Here is a 21,935-nt window from a genome sequence, read left to right on the forward strand (position 1 = left end):
TCTGTCAAAGGCTAAACGGGAGATAAATAATCAAATTACAGAGCAGCCTGCGTGGAAATAAACGCATCTGAGCCGTGGTATCTGGCGCTGAGGGCGCGGCACCCGGTAACGAGGCTCGTGGGCTGGGCGCCGCTCCCCTGCGCCCGCGGGCCCTGGGAAGGTTCCCTCGGGGGCACCGCGTCCCTTCCTCGGCCAAGCTGCCACCTCGCCCCGCTGCCGGAGCTGGGAGCAATCAAAGGGAGCGCGCAGCGAGCGCCGTCCCCTCCGGTCTTGCCCCCGGCTCTGCCTTTGGGCTTCTGAAGGCTTCGCTCCAGCGGCGTCGGTTCTCGTTAACCCACGCGTCAAAGCTGGAGCTGCCCAACGTCCCGGAGACATCGCGCCGGCTCCGCTGTGCAGGGAGCCAGGAGCCCGGCTGCTGGGGCTGAGCGGCTGCCGGCGTGGGCAGCCCGCTCCCCCGGGGCTGGCGGGGGGCTCCGGCCTTCCAGTCGTGTGCGCGAAGCCCCCGGGGAGGCGGCCGGCGGAGCTGTCGAGGGAAGGTGCGAGGTGGCTCCAGGACGAGGGAGCGCCCCTTTGCCGGCACGTATGTGCAAGCGAGAAAAACAGATTTTGTGAGAGAACACCGAAAAAGAAGAGAAACGTGCTCCTACGTGCTGGAGTTTGGTTTGGCCCCTGAGCTTTGCTCTGCTCGGCTGTCACTGCGAGGCCGGGATTCCCGGCTCCGCTCCGCCGTGGCACAGCGTCCCTCCCGCCAGCTCAGCAGGGCAACGCATTTTTAACGTGGCGTAGGAAATCTTTACGTTTTCTGTCAGCCTCATTCTTCTCCCCGCCTCTGCGTAGGGGGCTGAGTGATTGAAGGCTGGATACCAAGCCGAGACGTTTTCCCTTGCCGGGCCGCTGGCTGCGCGCTTTGGGGCTGGAAAGGTTGGCGAGGGCTGCTGTGCGAGGTGGGTGGAGGGGGAACCCATCGCACCCAGCGAATTCCCCCCTTATGGCCCGATTTACGCAACGCTCGCGGCCCGCTTCCCGGTGTCCAAAAGGCGGGAGAGCGCCCGGCGCCTCTGCCCAGCTGCCGCCGTGACCGAGCGCTTCCGAGCCGCCGGGGTTCCCTGCGAGAAAATGTTCCGAAGTTTGGGACTTTATTCCCATCCCGGGAAAGGGCTGGAGCGTGGAGCCACAGCGGCGGTTTGTGCCGCCGGAGGAGCGGGTCTGCGGGGCCGCGGCGGCAGGGTGGCCCGTTGGCGGGGCGCAGGGGCCGTGCGGCGCCTGGCGCTAAGCGCGCGGGGCTGCTCGGGGTGTCGGGGTTTATCTTGGCCGGGAATGGCTTCCTAAATTGGCGGCAGCGGAGCACGAAAACCCAATTTGAACTGGGAGCATGCATGATTACTACTGTAATCGCCTCGCCTAATAAGAATATGATGTGGTGTTAGGCCGGGAAAGAAAACACATTTCTCATTAGCTTTTTGATTAATTACTCCACGTAATTTCCTAGGGGGACATGCCTGGGACTGATTGCCTTTGCTTTTGACGCGTGGAAGTGGTTTACTTTCACTTCATAATTTTCTCGGTGACATTTTAATGGCGGTTCTCAATTAATCTCCGGTCGGGGCCGAGGGCAGGCCCCCGCCTCCCCTCGCTCTGCCGGGAGCTTCGGCGCATCCCCTTTGCCCACCCTGCTGCGCAGCCGGGGAGGGCAGGGCGGAGGCGGCCGCTGTTCGGGCAGGGCTGGAGCGTCTCTGCCTCGCGTGGAGCCCCTGGTCCTCCCCCGCCCTGCCCTTCCCCAGTGACGCTCGGCCGCTGCGTGTTTTAAATGCCCGGGAGTGCCGCAGCTGCGCAGCCGCTTCCGATCCCGAGCGCTGCCAGGGATCCAGCTGTTAGGAGGCATGTGTTTACGCGGCTGGGAAGCGACCGATTTCCTTCCGTGCGTTATAATATAAATATTTCACAGGAGCTAAAATATTCAAAAGTCGTTTGATGTTTCCGCATGGAGCGGTACCAAATGAAGGTGGGAAGGAGGGAAACAGCCGAGCGAGGAGCAAGCAGAGATTCATTTGTTTGCCTCGCTGAAAATTGAATTACGCTGCATATTTCTGCCTCATAAACTTACCCAGAACATTGCTCTCTGCTGCTTGTTTCGGAAGCAGGTGATGTCCTGCGCGGCTGCGGCTGCCAGTGCCACCCGTAGGAGTGGTCCTGGTCCTGGTCCTGGTCCCAATCCCGGTCCTGGTCCCGGTGCTGGTCCTGCTGGCACATCCTGCACCTGCGCTCCGCGTCCCGCGTCCCAGGCGCGTCCCTTTGCCGATGGAGTCTCCAGCGGAGCGGTGCGAACAATGGCCCCCCAGCGCTCTCCAGCCGAGCCCGCGCTTTCACACCAGAACTGAAGCATCGGCAGGTCCCTCCAAATCTCCCCGTAATGAAATGTCAGCCTGATTCCGCAGCTCTCCTGCTCGCCTGACATTTCTGGGCTATTGTCCGAGCGCTGGTCGCCTGCTGCCGCTGTTTGCCGCTCCCTCCTCTGCCGCCACTCCCGCCTTGCTGCTGCCCGGGCCCTTCGTGCCGCCGCTCGCCCCTGCCTGCTCCTGGGGGCTCGCCACAAATAAAACCAGGGCCTGGCTCTTGGCAGGAGGCTTTTTGTGCGAGGGCTGCAGCCAGAGCGGGACCTTTTCCCAGCAAAAGGGCAAAGATGTGGAGAAGGACCCGCGAGTGGAAAAATCACCCGGGGCCCCAGCAGCGGGGGTGCAGCCCCAGACAGCGGACGGGGGGATGCCTCTGCCCTGTGTGCTCATAGCCCTGCTCAACACAGCTGACTGCGGTGCTCATGGCACGCTCACACCGTGAGAGGGGCCACGGAGCAACCGCGGACCCTCCGTTGGCGAAGAGGCACCCAGCGAGGGGACACCGCGGGGACGGCACTTGCCCGGCACCCGACGGGTGACAGCCCTTCTCCCCTCGCTGGGGACACGGCCTCCGCTTTCCCCCGCGACCGCTCAGCGCCGCTCCGCCTCTCAGTGACTTTCATTCACCGGCGTGTTTATCTTTCAAACAAAGTAATTGCTAATTAATTGCTGAGGAGCTTTGTTTCTAATCCCTCGGCTCACGGGAGGGAAATCTGGCCGGGTCTGTGGGCGCACGCGCGCGGCTGTGGCGACGGCTTCGTGGCTGCGCCGTCTGGCACTTGCCGTCGGGTCATCGCCGACGGCCGGAGCCGGAGCCTCCCGCCTCCAGTCACCAGCCCGTCCGAGCGGGCGCCGGCCGCGCGGTTTGCACTTGGGAAATAACGTGGTGAAGAGCGGCGCTGGGGCTGCGGGAGGCCGGGGCGGGCATCGCCTTGGCGGGAGCCCTCGTTTCCTCTCCCGCCCAGGGACGACGGCTTTGCTGCGCCGCGGCGTTTCAGCTGGATTGAGGACTCGGTGCGGCAACGCCGCTGTTACCTGGGCGGCCGGTTTGGATGGACACGGCGGCTCGCCACGAAGCCCTGCTGCCGCTGCGGCAGCCACCGCTCTGTGCGCCCGCGCCCCGCTGCTCCCGCGGCTTCGTCCTTCCCGGGGCTCCGCTCTCCGCCGGCCGCGCGGCGAAGGGAGCACCCGCCCTGCGCCGGCTGCGGCTCCAACCGCGGCGGAGCAGGCGAGGGTGGCGGCTCTCGATGCCGAGGGGTTTTCCGCGCTGGCTTTTCTTATTGCGATTCTTTTTCTCTTCCCTCTCTCTTCTGGCCAGTGCCAGGCGAGTTGATGAATTATCCCAATATATATTCTGTCTGGGAAGAAAGCACGTATCATATGTATCTTTGACAAGTTATTATTCTTCCTTATCAGAATGCGTGCGCATCCCACCACGCCATAACTCACCCTTTGCGTCGCTCGCGTAACCAGCCAGTAGCGCGGCGGGTTCGTGCCGCTCCCGCGTCCCGGCCCAGCCCCGGCTGGGGGTGACGCCTGGCCAGGCCGTGACGGGGCTGGGGGGCTGCATGCCGCGGAGCGGGGCTGAGAGGAGGCGAGAGCAGCGCGTCGAGCTAATTCGGGACCCGCCACACCTCCAGCTGATTGTTGCAAATTAAATTTCACGCCGCTGAGGCGGAGGAGTTGGCGTGCGGCGAGGGGGGAAGAGGGCCGCATGGTGCGGGCAGTGTGCGGCAAGCGCTTGTCCCCGCCCCGGCTCGGTGGGCACGTGTGGCGCCCGGCCGCTCCTGCGTGCTCCCTGGGCCCCCCGAGCCGGGCTGCGCGCGTGTCCGCGAACGGCGGGAGTGCTCCCCGTCTCCGCGGCGGCGCCGTCAGTGCCTAACTTGTGAAGATAACGGCAGCTGCGTCGCCCTGGGTTTGAAACGCGATCTAACAGGAATCTTGCAAGAGAAGTTGCTAAGCAGCTCTGACATGATTTACTAACAGACTCTGAATGGGCTGAAACTGAGATGGAAATTAATTTAGCGATGAGGAGATTACAGCGTGGAGTCGAGCAGCTCCTTGCCTTTAAAGGCCAGGAGGAGCTACCGGCGCGAGGAGCTGGCGGTGCCTCCCTGGAAGGCGGCGGAGCTGTTTCCTCTTGACGCCTCCTCCCAGACTTGGGGGCGAGGCTGCGGGAGAGGGAGCGCTGCCGAATTTCCCGTTAAAGACTGGGTTTGGGAGTCTTGGTTTGTTTTCAGACACCTCAGCCTGGTATTTGGGGAAAAAAGCCCCCGATTCACCCCGCCTCCCACCTGCCTGAATCCAGGACGGAGGCAGCGCGGGGAGCGCAGGTGGGGAGGGAAGCGCGCGGGGCTCGCCGCCTGCCCGTTTTTATTTGTGTTGATTCCTTTCAGCAGCAGCTGTGCATCCATATTTATTGAGGGGAAGGGAAGCGGCACCGATGGGAATCGCAGGAAAGTGGAACGGCTTGTAATTATCCAGGGAGCTCAGCCAGCGCGGGCTGACCGGGAGCGCTGCTCCGATTTCCCGGGTCTGGGTCGTCACGGAGGGCGGGCGGGAGAGATCTGCCCTTAAATGCGCTCCCGGCATCGCAGGGAAAAGCGGAGCCGACGGACAGCCCTCTCCTGCGGAAAGGAGTGGAGCGGGGAGCTGTCGGCCGCCCGCGGGGCGGCTCTGTGGCCGGGACGGGGTGAGGGCTGCCCGCTTCCCGCGGCGCCCGGGCGAGCGCTCCTCGCCTCCGCCCGCTGCCCTTCGCCGAGGGCGCTCGCTCCTTCTGCGGAGGAGCGGGCGGCAGGGTGGCTCGGGTGGGACGCGCTGCCCTCGGGGAGGATGAGGATGAGGATGGGGGTGAGGAAGGGCTCCTCTTTGGCTAGGGTTGACGCTGGTGGCGTTGCGCAGGGCAGCAGGGCTCCAGGAGCCGCTCCCAAAACGCAGGGCGCAGTTTTTCCCAGCAGGAATTCCGCCGTCGTGCCTTCACGGGCCGCGTGAGCGAAGGCAGGCGGACAGGCAGCGCGGCCGGGACCGGGGCCAGGACAGGGGCCGCCACACGTCCCCGCTCCCCGCCACCCCTGCTCCGGGCACCGGGACGAAGGCAAATATTTGGAGAACAGCGGAACCCGACTTGCGCGGCGTTTCAGTCGGAGGCGGCAGCCTCTCGGAGGCTGGGATTAATTTGGAGGAATTTACTGGCGGAGTTTGTGGCAGATAAAACAGTTTGCTTATTTCACACTTGTACGGCCACCTGCTACGAACTGTTTGTTCGGTTTCAAATTCTTTAATTAAAATCAACATAAAGCAGATTGAAAACATCCCGGGAAGGGGATGCTCCGTGTGCTGGGGGATATTGCCGGAGACGAGCCAAAGTGCCTAGAAGACGCTTTCTCACTGGGAAGCGCCCGCAGGTCGGCGCGCGCCCGGGGCAGGCTGTCCCACGGCGCCTCGGCGCATCGCCCTCGTCGCCGAGGCGGTGATTCTATCCCCCTTCCCTCCTTTATTTGGCCGCCCTTCCCGGCGCGGCGCGGCCCGCGGTGCCCGGCGCGGGCGCGGTGCAGGCTCCCAGCTCTTTGCGGCGCCGATGAGAGCCCTCCTCCACCAAACATCAAAGCCTCAATTAACAGCGGCCGCTCGCAACTCTCTTGCAGAGCCCAGATAAGAACAGAAATTTCCCTTGGAAAATGGATTGGTGTTCGGCTGCGCGTGCCGGGCGGGAAATGGCCTGCTCTGCGCGGCGGCGCAGAGGGGCCGGGACAATTAGGGTGCTCGTCGGGAGCCGGTTATCTGAGGGAAACAGGCGCGCTGCTATTTAGCTGTCTAATATCCCAGCGGGAGGGGCGCGGAATTAAAAGCCGTCGCTTTTCAGAGCCGGTGCAATCTGAAGGAGGATTCTTCCTTTATGCGGCGGCTTTTCATTTCAAGGGGCCTCTCCCTCTCTCCCGGTCGCCTCTCCGCGTGTGGCCGCCCGCAGCCGAGAAGGACGGGCGGGGAAGGCGGGCTGGCCGGGTCCGCGTGCCACGCCGAGCCCCGTCGCCGGCGGCGGAGGATGCGGGGGCACTCGGAGCGAGCCAGCCGGCCTCTCCGCACGCTCCTGGCAGCGCCGGCGTCTCCCTCGCCGGTGCAGCCAAACGATAACAGTTCCTACGCGGCCAGAGGAGCGTTTCGATGACGGGAAAGGTTAAAAACCCCGCTCCGGCTGCGCGGGCTCCTGCCAGCTCGTGCTCCTGCGCGCCCCGGAGACCCAGAGCACCATGACCGTATTGATTCAATTATTCTCCGCGATGTAGTGCTCTGCATTTCTGTGATAGCAACAAACAGAGTTGAAAGACGGGCAGAAATAAATGATCTGAAAGCGAATATGGCTGAATGAGCGGCTCTGAATACGAGGAGCGCGCCCGGGCTCCGCATTGTGAAATCAATGGCGTGCGGAACAATGTCCTCGCGGCCTCGGGGGACCTGGGGGGGCCCGCCTGAATCGATCGCTATGCAAATTAATTGAACTCGTGAAACCCACATGGCTGGGTAATTGATGCTGCTTATAATTACCTCCCAGTTATGAGCTTTTAGGGGATTTCATTGATTCCTGCTCAGGGAGAGGGCGCGGGCAGGTTGGCGGCAGCACCGACGCGGCGCGGGCGCGATGACCCGGGACCCTCGGCGGGGACGGCCGCTGCCGGCAGCCCACGGTGTTTTCCGGGCCCGGACGCTGCCTTGCCGGAGGCGGGGAGGGGGGCTTGGGCCTGAGCCCGGCTGGCCCCGTGGGAGCAGCCCTCCCTCCTGTTTTTGAGCCCGCTCTGTCCTCAGCCCGGCCGCGGCCCCTGGGAATTTCCCTGGGAAAGGCTCCCTGGCCGCGCGCGTGGCCGGGCAGCAGAGAGTTTGGAGGTTTGTGCAAAGGGGTTTGTGCCAAATGGAAAGAACAAAAGTGAGCGGGTGCGTGGAAAGTACGAGAAGAGAAACTCGGCCCCGCGTTCGCAGGGCGCTGCGGCCGTTGTTTGCTCTGGAGGGAAGGCACGCGTTGGCGGCCGGGATTTATCAAAACAGGCACAGTGCTTAATGCGACCGGCAATCCTGGCTGGAGCGCCGGTGCAGCCTGTCCACAGCTTTCATCCCTGCTCTCCCATATTTCCTATCTGATCCTTTCTCTTCTCTCCTGCGTCAACGTCTCCTCTCCGCTTCGCTCGCTTTGTTCTCCCACGCCACTTCTTTCTTCCTCCCCTCCCTATCTGCCTAACCCTCCCGCTCCCTCCTCGCAGGCGGGTTCTCCGCAGAACCGCTCCGTGCGCCTCCAGACCCTCCGTGCCCGCGTTCCTGGGCCCCCTGTCCGGCTCTTCCTCCTCGAGGGGCGGCTTTGGGAAGGGGCTCCCGCGCTCCCCGCCTCGCCGAGCCCCTCTGCGCCGCCCGTCCCCGTGCCGGTGGCTCCATGCTCCCTCCGCTTCGGGCTCCTTGCCTCCGTCTCCAAGGTTACGCAAACTCCTTCCCTCTCCTCTCCCGAGCTCCCAGCGGGATTTCCCCGTGCTGTTCACCGCTCGGGTTTTGTTCCTCCTCGCCTTCCCCGGTTCTCTCCCACGCCTTTCCGGCAGAGGGCTGGCCGCGGCGTCCTCCCCACGGGGGAATTCAAGGAGGACCCCCACGCCCGGAGAGGGGCTGGCTCCCCTGAGCCCTGCTCTGCCTCGCCACCCACGCCCCTCGCAGGTGCAAGGCTGGAACGGGCTCCGGAGCGCTGCCGGGCCTCCCGCTGCATACCCCTTCAAGGCAGGAATGTAGGGAATAATGACCGGGAGACTTAGCCTCTAATCCCTTCCAAGGGGCCCTTCTGTTCTTACAGCCTGAAAAGCGATGGGAGGGGAAAAGGAAGGAAAACAAACCCCAAACCCCTTCCCAGATGTAGGAAAAGCCTGAAATATCTTTGGCTCCCCTCTCTGCAATAACTGAGGGGAACGTGAGCAGATGTTTATAGGTCACGCTCTGCGTTTTTTCCCCTTTCTTTTTGACAAAGAGTTTATTTTTCTCAGGTTTATTTTCCTCGTCGAGAGCTGCGCTGTGATTTCGGGGCGGGTGAGAGCAGCGGCTCCCCGCGCACAGCGGCGCTGGCCCCCAAACCAGGGGGGACCCCCTGGCCACGGGTGGGCGAGCCCCGGGCCGTCCCCGCGGCGGCGTGGACGGGAGATGGCAGTGCTGCATCGGCACCAGCCCGCCGGCGGAGCGCTGCGCTCATTAGTTGTCCCTAATAAGAACCCCGCGGCTGCGTGAGTGCTGCGGCAGCGGCCGGCGGCCGGCATCGTGCCCGGCCGGGACCCAGAGCATCTCCCGCGCCGGCCGGCCGCGCGGCTGGGGAGCGAGGCGGGGCGGGGAGGCCTGGGGGGCTGCGGGAGGCGTTGAACCCACGTGCAGGGTGGTCTGCGTGGCCCGCAGCTCTGCTGGTCCCCTGGGAGCTGCGGGAGCCGTCCCTGCGACATCCTTTTCGCCCTTTTCGCCGCGGTCCCAGCGTGGCCCGATGGGGATGGCGGTGTCCAGCCCAAAACACCCCTGGCCAGGAAGAGCCCTGTCCCGGCTCCGTCCCTGGGGCCGCTGGCACGGGAGAAGGGAGGAGAGCCGGTCCTCGGGGGGCACGTGCACGGGGGAAAGGTCTTCAAACGGAGAGATTTCTCTCGGAAAGCTTTCCTTTCTCTGCAAGCTCTTCTGACAGGGGGAGTTTGGAGTGGGGGAGAGTTTGGACAGGTCTGATTCCCCTGTCTCAGACAACCACGCTCGCCTTTCCCTGGCTGCAAAGCAACAGGACGTGTTCCGGGGAAAGATCGTCTCGGAAGAAATGGATTTCCCCCCCACTGCTGTGCCATTTCCGCTTGTATTTCTGAAAGCCCGAGTGACGGGTTGTGAACTTTGAGGCGCGATTTCTGTTCTTCCCTCTCACCTGACGCGTGGGCAGAGGGACGGAACAACCAGATGGGTCTGAAAGAGCCTAGGGGAGGATGCGGGGGCCCCGGCGGCCTCCTCCCGCCTCCAAAAATGTCTTCTCGGCCGCCGGCCGCCCGCTCGGATGCTCGTCTGCGGGTTGCGGAGAGCAATAAAGCAAAGCAATCCACGTAATACAACGGCGGTGTTTAATTAATACCGGACGATTCCCGGGCTCGCGTGGATTTCTGTATGAGATCCACATTAACGTGAGAGGGTCTGGCTGCGAGGGCCACAAAAGCTTAAGGACCAGCGCTGCGTGCCGCGCCGGGGCGGGGGTGTCCCCGTAAGCACGGTGGGACAGCGCCCACCGCACCCTTGCCCTGGGCAGGCGATGCCTGGCCCGGTTTCTGGCTTTTTCCCCGGCGCCGTCCCATTTGCGGGGCTTTTCCGGCGGGTCCTGCCCGCCACCGCGGACGGAGAGCCGGACAAGCGGCGAGGAGGTTTCCAGGCTCCACCCAAACTCAGCGTCCTGCAGGTGAGTGAAGTCCCACCCACCCGGCCCCACGGGCTGTTGAGTTTTGTACGAAGCTCTCATTATGCCGTCGGTGTGACAAATGATGGAAAAGCGGAATTTGAAAGCTAAGCTCCCCGTCACGCTCTTCCCTATTGTTTATTTGCCAGCTCCGAGCGGGTTGGCTGCCAAGGAAAGTAATCAGGAGGTAATAGCCTGATATCGGCTGAGTCCCCAGAGCTGCCAGCAAGCTGGAGAACTACAATCGCGGTGCCGCCTGCAGTATTCACGTGCTGGAAATAATTGTGTCGAACAGCAGAGCTGGGATCAAACTCGGGCTGACATTTTGCGTTGTAAGGCTCGCGCTCGGCGTGGTCTGATGTCGTTATTAGTAACTTGCTCGGGGGCAAGACAGCCAAAAGCGTCTCGGGGAGGGATGCTGCGATTCATTTGCCCGTGCAGATGAGGCAGCGTCTTCCCAAAGCCGAGTGCGTGGCTTCGCGCCGTCCCCTCCCTCCCCGCGTTGCCTTTCGCTTCCCCCCTTGCTGCGATCCTCGCGCCGCGCTGATTTTATTGAGTGTGGCAAGTGGCAGTTCATTAAAAAGTGGGAGCAGATGGGGAAGGGATTGTAGAAGAAGATTAATGATGCACACCGACAACTAAATCGGCCCAGGTTTTGGAGTAAACACAATCACGCCGGCTTCCTGGGAGCGGGTAATCCTCCTCTGTCAGCTCCGGTCTCGTTAGGCGGCCGCGCGGGGCCGGCGAGAGCTAACGAGAAGGGACGTGCGGCCGCCGCCTGCGCTGCGGAGCCTGGCGGGACGCGGCTGCTCTTGGCGGGGGCCCGGGCTCCGGCGGTGGTGCTGGCGGGGGGCTGCGGGCTTCGCTCCGTGTTGGCGCCGGGCTTTGCCGCGCGCTGACGGAAAGGCCGCGCGCCGGCGAGTGTCTCCGCCGCCGGATTTCAGTGCAGGGTCCGTCTGTCGATCAGCAGGACAGCTGGCTCCTGCCAGCCTCCCCTCGGGAGCGCAAGCCTGCCATTATGGACGTGACTGTAATTTTGCTGCGATTTACAGAAAAGTGCCCGGCGCCTTGTCTGAACGCCAGCGGGAGGGGGCTCGTTTGCGGGGCGCGTTACGCGGCAGCGGGGACGCTCCTCCGGCACCCCGGGGGATGCCGCCCCTTGGAGCGCGGGCTGGGTGGGACCCGCTGACGGGGCGCGATGGCTCAGCCCCGCCGTCCCCGCTGACGGGGCGCGATGGCTCCGCCGGGGCTGTCACCGCTGCCGTCCCCTCCTCACCCACCGCCGCGGCCGGCCGGCACGCAGGGGTGCTACCCGGGAGGGCCGCTGCCCAGCCGAGCCGCCGCCAAGGGCACAAGTAATTGAATAAAGGAATGTTTGAAATGGTATCGGCCTAAATAATATCATAAACCCTAATTTACTCACATTTATCTCCCGGAGTTTTTTCTGAAAGCGGTAATCTTGCATTTTCTACAGTGATGGATTAGCAGGAAGGAAACTCCGCTGGGGAATAAAAACCCACGTCGTGTAGTTTTTGACATGTTATTATTCAGTTTTATCTCGGGCTGCTCTTTCCTGGGCCATTACTCATCTTCACAGGGATTTTTCTCCCCCCTTATTTATTTATTTTTGGCGTGACCAGAAGCGAAGATGCTAACAAAGCGTCCCGCCTCGCCCTCCCCTGTTTGGAGGGGCGGTGGGCGGAGGGAGCGGTGTCAGCTCCCACGCAGCGGGCGCTCTGCGGAGACCGCGCAGGGTGCCCCCCGCAGCGGGTGCCGCTCGGCCGCGGCCGGCTCCGTCGCCCCCCCGGGCGGCGCTGAGGCTGGGGCCGGGTCTCTGACCCGGCCCGCTGACGGAACAGAGTGCAGCTGCGAGGTTTTGTGGCTTGCAAGGCGCTTCATGAAATAAAATAGAATAAAAGGGGTCAGGTGCGGAGCGTGTCAGAGCAGCCCTTCGCCACAGGACCTCCTGGTCGCACTGGTCCCCACTGGTGATGGCTAGCAGCCCTCGGCGGTGGCGAGCAGCCCTCGGCTGGCCCCAGCTTCGCTCTCGCCCCCGCTGCTGCGCCTGTCCCGTCTGGCGAGGCGCCGACCGGCGGAGAGCGTGTCCTCTCTGTACGAAATAGAGAGCGGCTCTGTGTTTATGTTTATGTTCATGTGAAGGATGCCTGTTGCACACACACACACATACACACACGCGCGCGCTGCTCGGGGGCCGGGCTGGGAAGCGCGCAGCGCTCGGCGGGGAGGGGCTGGCAGAACACGGCAGCCTGGAAGGCATGCAGCATCCGCCAGTGACAGTAACAGCAAAGCCCCCGGCGGGTGGGGGGAGGCAGGACTGCTTCCCTTCCTCCTCCTCCGCCGGCGACGCCAGCCCAGCTCCTTCTGCCCCGCCGCCAAATCCAGCCTTTGCCTCAGCGTAGTGGAAAAAAAAAAATAAAGCGCCCTGAAAGGCCGAGTGAGCGGGGTTCGGAGCGGGGACTCGTTGAGGGGGATGCTGCCCAGCGTCCCGCGCAGCCCGGGTCCAGCCGGAGCCGGCGTCGCCGGCGGCGTGGGGCTTGCCACAGCTGCGCATGCGGCGGGGAGCCCAGCTCGCCAGGCAGCCAGCTCCCTGTTTGACTTTCCCTCTCCAAATTTGCTTAGCTGAAGCTGGAATCCGCCGTAAGCCGACGGTTCTCTGTTGATCCTCGGCGCTGATGAGGAGGCGGTGAACACTGCCCGCTGGTCGCTCTGCAGACAGCGGTGTTTGCAGAGGGCCCGCGTACAGCGTGTCGCGCTGACCGGGCAGCGCCTGCCCCGCCGCTGATCTTCCCACGAGCGCGGGCTCTTTGGTTGCGCCGCCGTTGGGGTTCTTCCCGCGGGAACTCCTCTGCGCCAGGCAGGCGAGGGCGGGAGGCCACCACACAAGTAGCGACGTTGTTGAGCCAAAGGAGCCAGGTCATTAGGGGCTCCCGGGCCTGCGGGCGCAGGCCGTTTGGTTAGAGCTCAGCCGTAACGCTCGCCGTTACCCCCTCGCTCTGCTCTGACCGCAGGGTCCGCGCCCCCAGGCTTCCCCGCCGGAGCCGGCTCTGTCCGCAGCTCCCTCGTCGCAGACCTGCTCGGGACTCTCAAGGTTAGCGCCAGGCGGGTCAGCCGCGCTCCAGCGTTGATTACAGAGTCGGCAGGAGCTGCTGAGATTTTTAATTAAGATTAAAGAATGCACACAGCTTATAAATGCTTCTTAGGAATGTATAATTTGATTAGCTTGTTTTCTCGCCTCTCCTTCCCTCCCGAGCTGGCTCTGACGGCCCCTTGCTGGGCGCTCCCGGCCGCAGCCACCCCTCGCCCGCCGCAGCCCCGGGGATGCAGACCGGAGGGTCCCGCCGCCGCCTCTCCCGCAGCGTCCCGGGCCCAAGCGCCCACTCCAAACCTCCTGACGGAGGTTTTGCAGCACGGGCAGGACGGGCAGGGTCCCGTGGCCGGCTGCTGTGCCGCCTCGGAGAAGGAGGCAGCGCAATGAGCGCGCAGCGCCTGGGAGCCGGCACTTGATTCCCGCACCAGCGGGTACCAGTGTCCCCCGGCCGCCGCCGGTCCAGTCCCAGCCCGTCCGCCGGCACGAGGCGGGTCCGGAGCCGGCAGAGAGCTCTCCATCGTGCGTACCGGAGCCGGGGGACAGCTGCGCATCGATATTTATTCCAAACTCCCAGGAAACCTGGATGAAGTGTAATTATCTCAGCTCAATCAAGCCGGATTAGCATAACATCATCACCCATCCGACGGGGGGTTTGATTCCCGGGATCAAAGCCGCTCTAGCCGCTGGTGCAGCGGGCGCAGGGCGGGCAGGAGGCGCAGGGGGGGCAGGAGGCGCAGGCCGCGGCCTCGGCTGCCTTCCCGTGCCCGTTGCCGCCAAGTTGACTTTTCCCAGGGGCACCGTGGGAAGCGGCTCCCCCAGCCCGCCGAGCGGCCCAGGATCGCTCCCCGCGCAGTGCCTGACCCCCAGCCCCACTCCCCTTCATTAAGAACTAAATATAGATCTTAATTAAGGCACTGATGTGTTTAATTTAGAGTGGCATTACTGCCTTAACTTCCCGGGCTCGACGCCTTGTTTGTATAACGTATAATATAAGCTAAATGAGCGCTTACTCGTTACCACCATAAATAATTCCCTCGCAAATCCCTTCAGATACGTCTCAGACACTAATCCGTCTCCTCCCACGGAATATTCGTGGGCACCAAGCCTCCTTCTCCCCGCCTCGCCGGTTTTAACGTAAAGCGGCTTGCGAAGTTCCCCCCTCTGAAATGAGAGGCGGCGCGGGGTGGGAGGATCTGCAGTTTGGGTTCAGCGCTGCGGTTATCGCCGCAGGCGCGACGTCCCGTGCCGGGCCTCCCGGGCTGCGCATGCCTTGCCAGTCCGGGACGCTCCTGGGACGCCGCGTCCCGGCGTCGGTGGCCCGTCGGCAGCCGGGTCCCGCGGGCTCCCCGCTGCTCCCTGCAACTCCCAGGGACGGCGAGCGGGACGGGCGGCTGAGCCTCACTGCGACGCGTCCTCGTGGGCGAGAGCAACGGGGCGGCGCGGGGTTCCTGCCCAGCCCTCGGCGGGGCCCGTGCGATGCTCTGCCCGGCCCCGGCGGGACGGCGGGCACGGGCGGGCGCCGGGCCGGTGCGGCGCGGGCTGGGCGGCGCGTTGCACTCTGCTCTGCTCCCACCCGGCTCTGCCTGTCTCCTCCGTTTTCCCGCTCCGTACCATCCCGGTACAAATCGTTTGCTCAGATAACAGATGACGTGTTTATCCCAAGGGACACAAGCCTGAATATTAGGATGTCAAAACCGGCTGCATTTGCAATACGTTACTGTCAAATGGAAAATAAAAAGGGAGTTGCAGTTATTTAATTTGGTGCCAGTGCGGGAGAGCGCGAGCCGGGGGAGGCTGCTGCTCGCCGGGCAGCGGCGGGGCTGGGGTCCGGACCCCCGCTCACCGGCTCAGCCCAGGGGAGGGCGCAGGGTGCGGGTATCGCTGCCGGGGTCGCTGCCGCATCGCCGCCCTGCGCCTCCTTCCTCCTCACACCAGTGCTTGAACTGGGAGAAGCAGCCTCGTCCGCGGGCAGGTCGCGCGGGGCACACGGCAGCTCGCTCATCCGTGCCAGGAGAATTTGTACTTTAAAAAAATTGTTGGGAAAAAAAAAAGGCTTTTTGAAGACAAGCATCCTAGCTCCTTAGGGAAGGCTCTGAGCTTGCAGAATACCAATTAAAAATACAAAAGTGCTCTCAAAAAAACCAGCTATAAAGCCGGGTTCTGAGATCAGGAGAGGGAGCTGGGCGGGGGGAGGACGGCGCATCGCGTCCTCTGGCAATAACAAGGCGAGGGGAGGGAGGAGGAGAGCGACGCGGCGCAGCGCCGGTGCCGCGGCAGCGTGCGGCACGTCCAGGGTGGGTTATTTATCCAGATGTCTCAGCTTTGGAGCTGCCCCTGCCTCCCGAGCCCCTTCCTCGGTGGGGCGGGGGGCTTTGGCGGCCAGGGAAAAGGGGGGCTCTTAAATAGTTCAGCATCAATGGCAGTGCCGGCCCCCGCCACCCCGGGTCGCACTGCTGGCCTCAGGTGACCTTGGCGCCGCGTGGCAGCGGGGCGAGGGCCGCCGCCCCCCTCGGGCTCGGGGCGCGGTGAGTGACAGCCTGCCGGCGGCAGGGACCCGGGCCTCCCGCTGATGCCGAGATAATGCCCTGGGTAATGGTTTTCGACATATTTCATTGAAATATAACAAAATATTTGCATAGCATTATTGGATAAATGGGAGCTGACTGGAGGCAGAGCTGATTTGGAAATACGATATGAAAATTCATTTAGAATGAAAGAATATGGAAGCTTAAGTTTATGGTAATAGATCGATCGCAGAGAGCGGCTAATGACTCCCAACAAGTCTATCTCAGCCGCCGCAGCCTTTCTCCCTGCCTGGCTGCTGCCCCGCGCGCCCTCCTGCGCGTGCTGGCTCCCGGACGGAGGACGGGAATGCTGGCGTTACCAAAACTCCAGGTTCCGGGGACGAACCGGAGCTGCGGCTGCCGGCTCCGACCCGGGAACGCCGGGAACCCGTGGCGTGCTGGGTGCGATGGGGCGGGAGGAGGAGGAGGAGGAGGGAAAGGGCTGCGTGGCCCCGGGATAAACGCTTGGGTTTAATTTCCACCTCCGGATGCCAAAGCAGGTTGCAACGAAGCAACCGAAAAAGCTGCCGACGAGAGGTGGGGAAATTAATAACGTCGCAGGAATAACAGTAACGAGCGGCTGCGCGTGTGCTAATGAGTTCGCAGCCCTCTCCCCAACCCGGCAGCGCGCGTGCCGCTTCGCCGGGAGCGAGGCGCTGCGGGGAGGCTCTCAGGTGAGAGCCCACCTGAGGCTCATCAGCACCTGGGGCTAATTGGGCAATCCCAGAGGCTTCAAATAGGGGCGGCCCCCTCCCTGCTCCAGCCTGCGGGACCTGGGCCAGCGGGGAATGGCTGCTGCCGCGGGAGGAGAGGCTTGGCGCTCCGGATGTCCCAGGCAAGTTGCGTCCCAGCGCGCGGGGTTTTGGTGAGAAGCGCGGTGCGTGTTTTGGAAGGGGGGCCCTGAGGATGGGCCGCTGTTCTCTGTGGCTGCGGGGATGCGCGGTTCTCTCCGAGGCGGGGCCGCTTGGGATGCAGTGACACGCGCCGCGCTGAGAAACTTCCTCGTGCCCTGGCGAAGTTGGTAGATGGGTGCTGTGAGGGGTTTCCAGCGGGGCGTGGGAGCAAGAAGAAGGGCTGTGTGTTGTGGGACCGAGGATGATGCTGGGAAGGTCTCCGGAGCGCAGAGGTGAAGGCGCGCGTGGCGTGCGGTGCCGCTCCCATCAGTATGCGGGGCTGGTCGGAGCAGCCGCTTAGGGCTGGCGACGGCTTCGCGCAGGCACAATTGAAATGTTTTTATAAACGACCGGCCAGCTTTGAGTGACATGCCCTTCTGCAGCTAAATAAAATTAAGGGTAAGCCTTCTAAAAAATACATGAGCTAAACATCCCTTCTGCACTTCATTATGCAAACGCCTCCGCCGTCGCCACCGCAGTTAGCGGCATCCCTCACCGCGCCCGGCAGCTCGGGGCGGCAAGCGGTGGAGGCGAGGAAAGCGGCCCCTTCCCCTCCTCTTCCTCGCTGGGAGTTAAAGATGAGGTGAGCCCGGGCTGCTGGGCGGACGGGCCGTGCCGGCGGCGAGGGCAGCTGCGGGGATGGGCGAATCCTTGGCATTTGAGGGAAGTTTTGCGGTGTTCTGGTGTAAATGTTGGTCTGTAATTGCAATACGCGCCGTGGCGTGCTCCGGAGCGCTGCCTGCGAGGCAGGAATTCGTGTGGCCCTCTCCAGCCGCGGCGTCGCTCGCGAGGCGACGGGCCGCCGGCGTTTCTGCCGCGGTTTCTCCTCGGATTGCCTCCGCCCTTGTTAACGCCTTCGCCCCTTCTTCGCGCTCCCCGTAACGAGCCCCTCCTACTCAACATATAAGGTGTAAGCGTAGAAGTTATTAATCTTCCGCCGAAGCGATCACAAGAGCGTGCCGTCCCTCCCCGGCGGTGAGCTTGTTCTGCCGCTGCCCCTTATCGGGTTAGCAATTTGGGATCTGCGTCAAGTCTTCAGAAATCAATTTTCAGCTTATTTTGTGCTACGGCATTTGCCATGCCTGGATCTCTGATACTAATTGAACAAGAGCAATTGATGTTTTAGTAGTAATTAAAGATGGTAATTATTACCGAGTCTCCCCGTGGCCCCGTGTGTTTGCTTTGGACTTGTCAAAACCGGAGGCAGGCGGAATCCATCTCCATAAAGCTGGCACTTCAGAGCGTCTTCCTGGTAATGGTTTCCCACAAGGTTGGCGATGGAGTGAGGTGGGGAGAAGCTGTCAAGCCTTCTTGAGACCAGGGGCATTAATGGATGCCTCCAAATTAAAAAAAAAATAATTAAAATCTTTGCCCAAAATGAAAACTTCCCGTTACTTTTTGAGGACAGAATCCCTGTGAGGGGGTGTGGGAGTCACGGGGATGCGATGGCTGCCCCCACCCCCGCCGCTGGCCCATCCTCTCGCCTGCAGCCGGGAGCACCCGTGCGTTTGGCCCTGGCTCTGTTTAATTTGTAGCGCTGATGCCGGCCCCGAGTCCCACCCGTTTGCGCGAGGCCGACCCGCCGTCTCCGCCGCAGCGGCTCCGGGCTGATCTTTACCCAGGCGAGAGCAGGATCAGGCCCGCTGAGCGGCTGCCTCCCTGTCCCCATGGAAACAGATGCGGGATGCTGCAGAGCAGAGCTCCTCGCGGCTCCAGCTCGGGAAGCCGGTCCTCAGCCCCGGGCCCCTGGCAGAAGAGCCCTTGAGCAGGAGGCGGGGGGGCCGCGCCTGAGCTCCATTTTGTCTTCGGAGAGCGAGACCCTTCTCTTTTGCGGGGGGGAGGGGGGAATGGAAATGTAATCAGAGCAACTTGTGCAGTGCAAATAGAAAATCAGTTTTAATAAAGGCAGAAGAAATGCAAAGCAGCCGCTTGCGATGGAAATTGTGTTAAATAGGCACCTCTTTACGGAAAAGCCGCTGCGGGGACGTGCAGCGTGGAGACGCGTGGCCCCGGGCGCCCTCCTGCTCCTTGCTGAGCTCTCGGGCGGTGGCAGGAGCGGCTTCGCGGGTGGGAACGGCTTCATGGCTTGGCGTCCGCACCGCGGCATCCTCCGTGGCTGTGGGAGCCCCCGCAGCCCCATCGCCCCTGCGCCCCCTCCCCGGGGGCTGCCCGCACCCTTGGCGGGGGAACGGCTCCCGCCGGCGCTGCGGTGCTTAATTGTAGCTCAGAGGAGGCGCTTGGGCTTTATTGCTTTCATTTATTGCAGAAAGAGCAGCGTCTGTTTTCTGCGGCGGCTATCTGGTCGCATCGTGGCTGATAAGCAGTGCCGCTCTGTCTTTTTCAGACAGCCGGAATTTATCACCTTCCGTTTATTTATTTATTTTGCGAGGCTCTGGTGGTGGCGTGTGTTTTTCCTCAAGTGACGTTTTGCAGAAGGCTTTATTTTCCCGTTCAGCCCTGGGAGGAAGAAAAGAGGGAGGCAGCTGTAAGAAACCCCGGCAGAAGGTGCGGGAGAACTTTGTGTGGAGTTCCAGCGCTGCGCTGGCTGCCAGGCTCCTGCAAGGCTGCTCGAGCTGCAGCAGTTGTCAGCCGCTATTTAATTTTATTTTTGAAATTAGCTGTTATGCCGCACCAAGCTTCTGGCGGCGCAGGATGGGGGGGGGGTGCGTTTTGCATCCAGTGTGGGGCCAGACCTGGTGGGTGGGGTGGGGTTGCCTGGCTCCACCCGCTGCCCCGCGGATGCCGCTCTGCGCTGGGGTGGCAAAGGCAGCGCGGGTGCAGGGGCTGGAGGACTGCGCTGGAGGACGGGGTGTAACCCCGCCGTGGGCTGGGCAGCGTGGGAGAGACGCGCGAGGCTGCGCGTAGCATCGCCGGCATCTCTACATCTCCCCCCTTCCTAGCAGGCGCTGCTCTGCTCAGAGTCAAATCCTCGCAGCAAATGGAAGAAAAGAGGGAGAATTGAACGCGTGAAACCTTTATTAGAGCCCTGAGGAACCGGCGCCCTTAAAGTTTCCCTTAATGAGATCAGCGGGACGAGGCACCTCGCATCCGCACCTGTGTCCAACGCGTTCCCAGCCTCTGCAGCGGCAGCCGGCATCCCCCGGGATGCAAAGGCCAGATCTGGCATCCTCAGGGACGCGGGCATCCCCAGGGCGTCCTTGGACCGCTCCTTGCCCTGGAGGGCAACAGAGCTAAGGCCAGCACGGCCGCCGTGGGGGCAGAGGCTGCTGCAGGGAGCCCTGATCCCCCGGTCCCGCTGGGAACCAGCACATTAAACTGCCCAGCTCCCCTTCTCCCCCTTCCGCTGCCTTTCCCACGGGGCAGAAGATGGTCCAGGGGTGATAAAGGAAGGGTGGTGTTTCCCCTTTTCTGTCAATCCTTCGCTCAAAGGAACGAGCGGGATGTTTGGAGGGGGGGAGGAGTGGAAAGGCACGTGAAGCGAAGGCTCGGTCTGGAATTGGCCAACCGTAATTTCATAATTCATCTCCGTGAAAGACAATGAGATTAAAAAAGTTTAGATTCCAAAGTGTGACGATCATCAGTTAAACTCTGCTGGGGCTGAGCTTCCCTCTCCCTGGAATTTTATTTTATTATTATTATTTCTCAGAGATTGCGAGAGGAGGGAAGCAGAAGCCGCTGCTGGGGGGAGTTAGAGGCGGCAATTACTGCTGGGTGACAGCGAGGAGCGGGGGGAAGGAGGCTTTTCCCCTGCCACGTGCCACTCGCAGGCAGGGGCATCCATCATCCTGAGCCTAATCAGGTAACGCTGATAAACTGCCAGCAATAACCGACAACGGAGCCGGGCTGGAGCTCCTTCCTTCCGAGAGCGCCTTAACCACCCCGTGAAAGCCAGAAAAGCACAAAGCAGAGCCCTGGCCCCTGCCCGGGCGCCCAGATGAAGGCTGCCGTTGATTCTTTTAAGCGCGGATGATGATGATGTCTTTAGCGGCTATCGATGCCGCAGCTTTAGCCCGGGCTGGGAAAGCCGCTTGATGATCTGAAGAAAGGAGTTTGTGTTTATCCCTGACCCTGCCCCGCCCTGCGGAAGTCCCGGGGGGCCCCAGCAGATCCCAAGGGCTGGGTCTGCGCCTGGCCCCGCTGGGACTGGGCTTACTGGGCTGCGCGTTGGGTGCCTGAGGGGCCCGGCTCCCCAAACCGGGGGATGCTGGCGACGGTGCCCTGGGGGGAGTTCCTCTCCGGGCTGGGTCGCTCGTTCTCTCTCCGTCATGTGCACGTGGAGGCAGGATGCGCTCGCTCTTCTCGCCGGCTGCCTCTCGAAAGGCAACGCCTCGCTCGGTGTGAATTCACTGGCCGTTTGTGTCTGTTAAACACAGCTGGACAAGCCCGCAGCCACCGCTTCTCTGGGAAAATGTGGGCTTGGCGAGACGCTGGTGGTGCCTTGCCACCTCGGACCGCTCTTCTGCCTCGCCTGGCTTCCGGCGCTGCCCGCAGAACACACGGTCAATGGCTGACCCGCAGGATGACAAATCACGGGGACTGATCCCCGCGGGAAGCTCTGCGCGAAGGCTGGAGGGCCGGGGGGCACGTGGGGCTGTCCGGGCTGATTCATTGCACAGGGACCTGGGGTCACGTCCAGCCGCGTGGCCCCTCGCTCGATCTCTGCTTTTAGCACGGCTTCCATCATCGCTGGAAGCTGTGCCGACAGAGGTGTCAGGATTTATTCACCCGGGGGATGTAGCCAGCCAGCTCCCCTTTGCGAGGAATGGCTTTTCCCATCAGTTATCCAGCAGGGAGCGAGCGCTCCGGTTGCCCGTCCCGCGCAGTAGGGATGGGATTACTGCCCTGACCTGCTTTTCCTCTCGCAGGGGCCATCTCTTTCCCAAACCCCCTGTTGGGGTGACAGCTTTGTGGGTGCTCCGGCTCCTTTTGCCCAGTTCTCCGTGTTTCGCCGCAAAGCCCGCGCCCGATGTGCGCTCTGCGTTTGGCTGGCTGCCGCTTCCAGCCGCTGGGTTTTTTTCCACCTTTGTTGTTAGACTGAAGAGCCCTCTATTAGCAATTTTTTTTGTTCTCTGTGTAGGTATTTAAAGCCTTTGATCAAGTCACCTCGTCACCTTCTCTTTGTTAATCTGGAGAGACTGAACTCCTTGAGACTTTAGCAGCGAGGCAGGAATTGTGCCTCTGCGTCCCTCGGCTGCTTTGAAAATCCCAGCCACGGAGTCGAAGGTTGGGCACCTGAGAACGCGCGGGTATCGCGGAGCTCGCCCCGTTACGGCTCTGCTCCCCCCCTCTTCCGCAGCGGGCTTTGACATTGCAGAGGGGTTGTGCCAGGGACTCTGCTGGAAAGTTTCTGCTCGTGTTTTTTCCCTTTCTTCTCCTGCGGTGGATAATAACTGCTCCTCGGAAGCAGATTTCCCAGAGACGCGCTGGCTTTTCTCTGCGTCCTGCCCTCGACTGCTCTCTCTGCCCCGAGCCGGTGGTCCCGTCCCTGGGAGCTGCGGGCGCGCGCTGGGGCGGACGGGGAGTGGCCGCTTGCTGCTCGCTTCCCCCAGTGCCTCGGCTCTGCGGGGAGGGTGTGCGCTGCCGTAGCAAGCA

The sequence above is a fragment of the Chlamydotis macqueenii genome, chromosome 24, assembly GCF_036417535.1.
Source record: "Chlamydotis macqueenii isolate bChlMac1 chromosome 24, bChlMac1.mat, whole genome shotgun sequence".
Taxonomy (NCBI): domain Eukaryota; kingdom Metazoa; phylum Chordata; class Aves; order Otidiformes; family Otididae; genus Chlamydotis; species Chlamydotis macqueenii.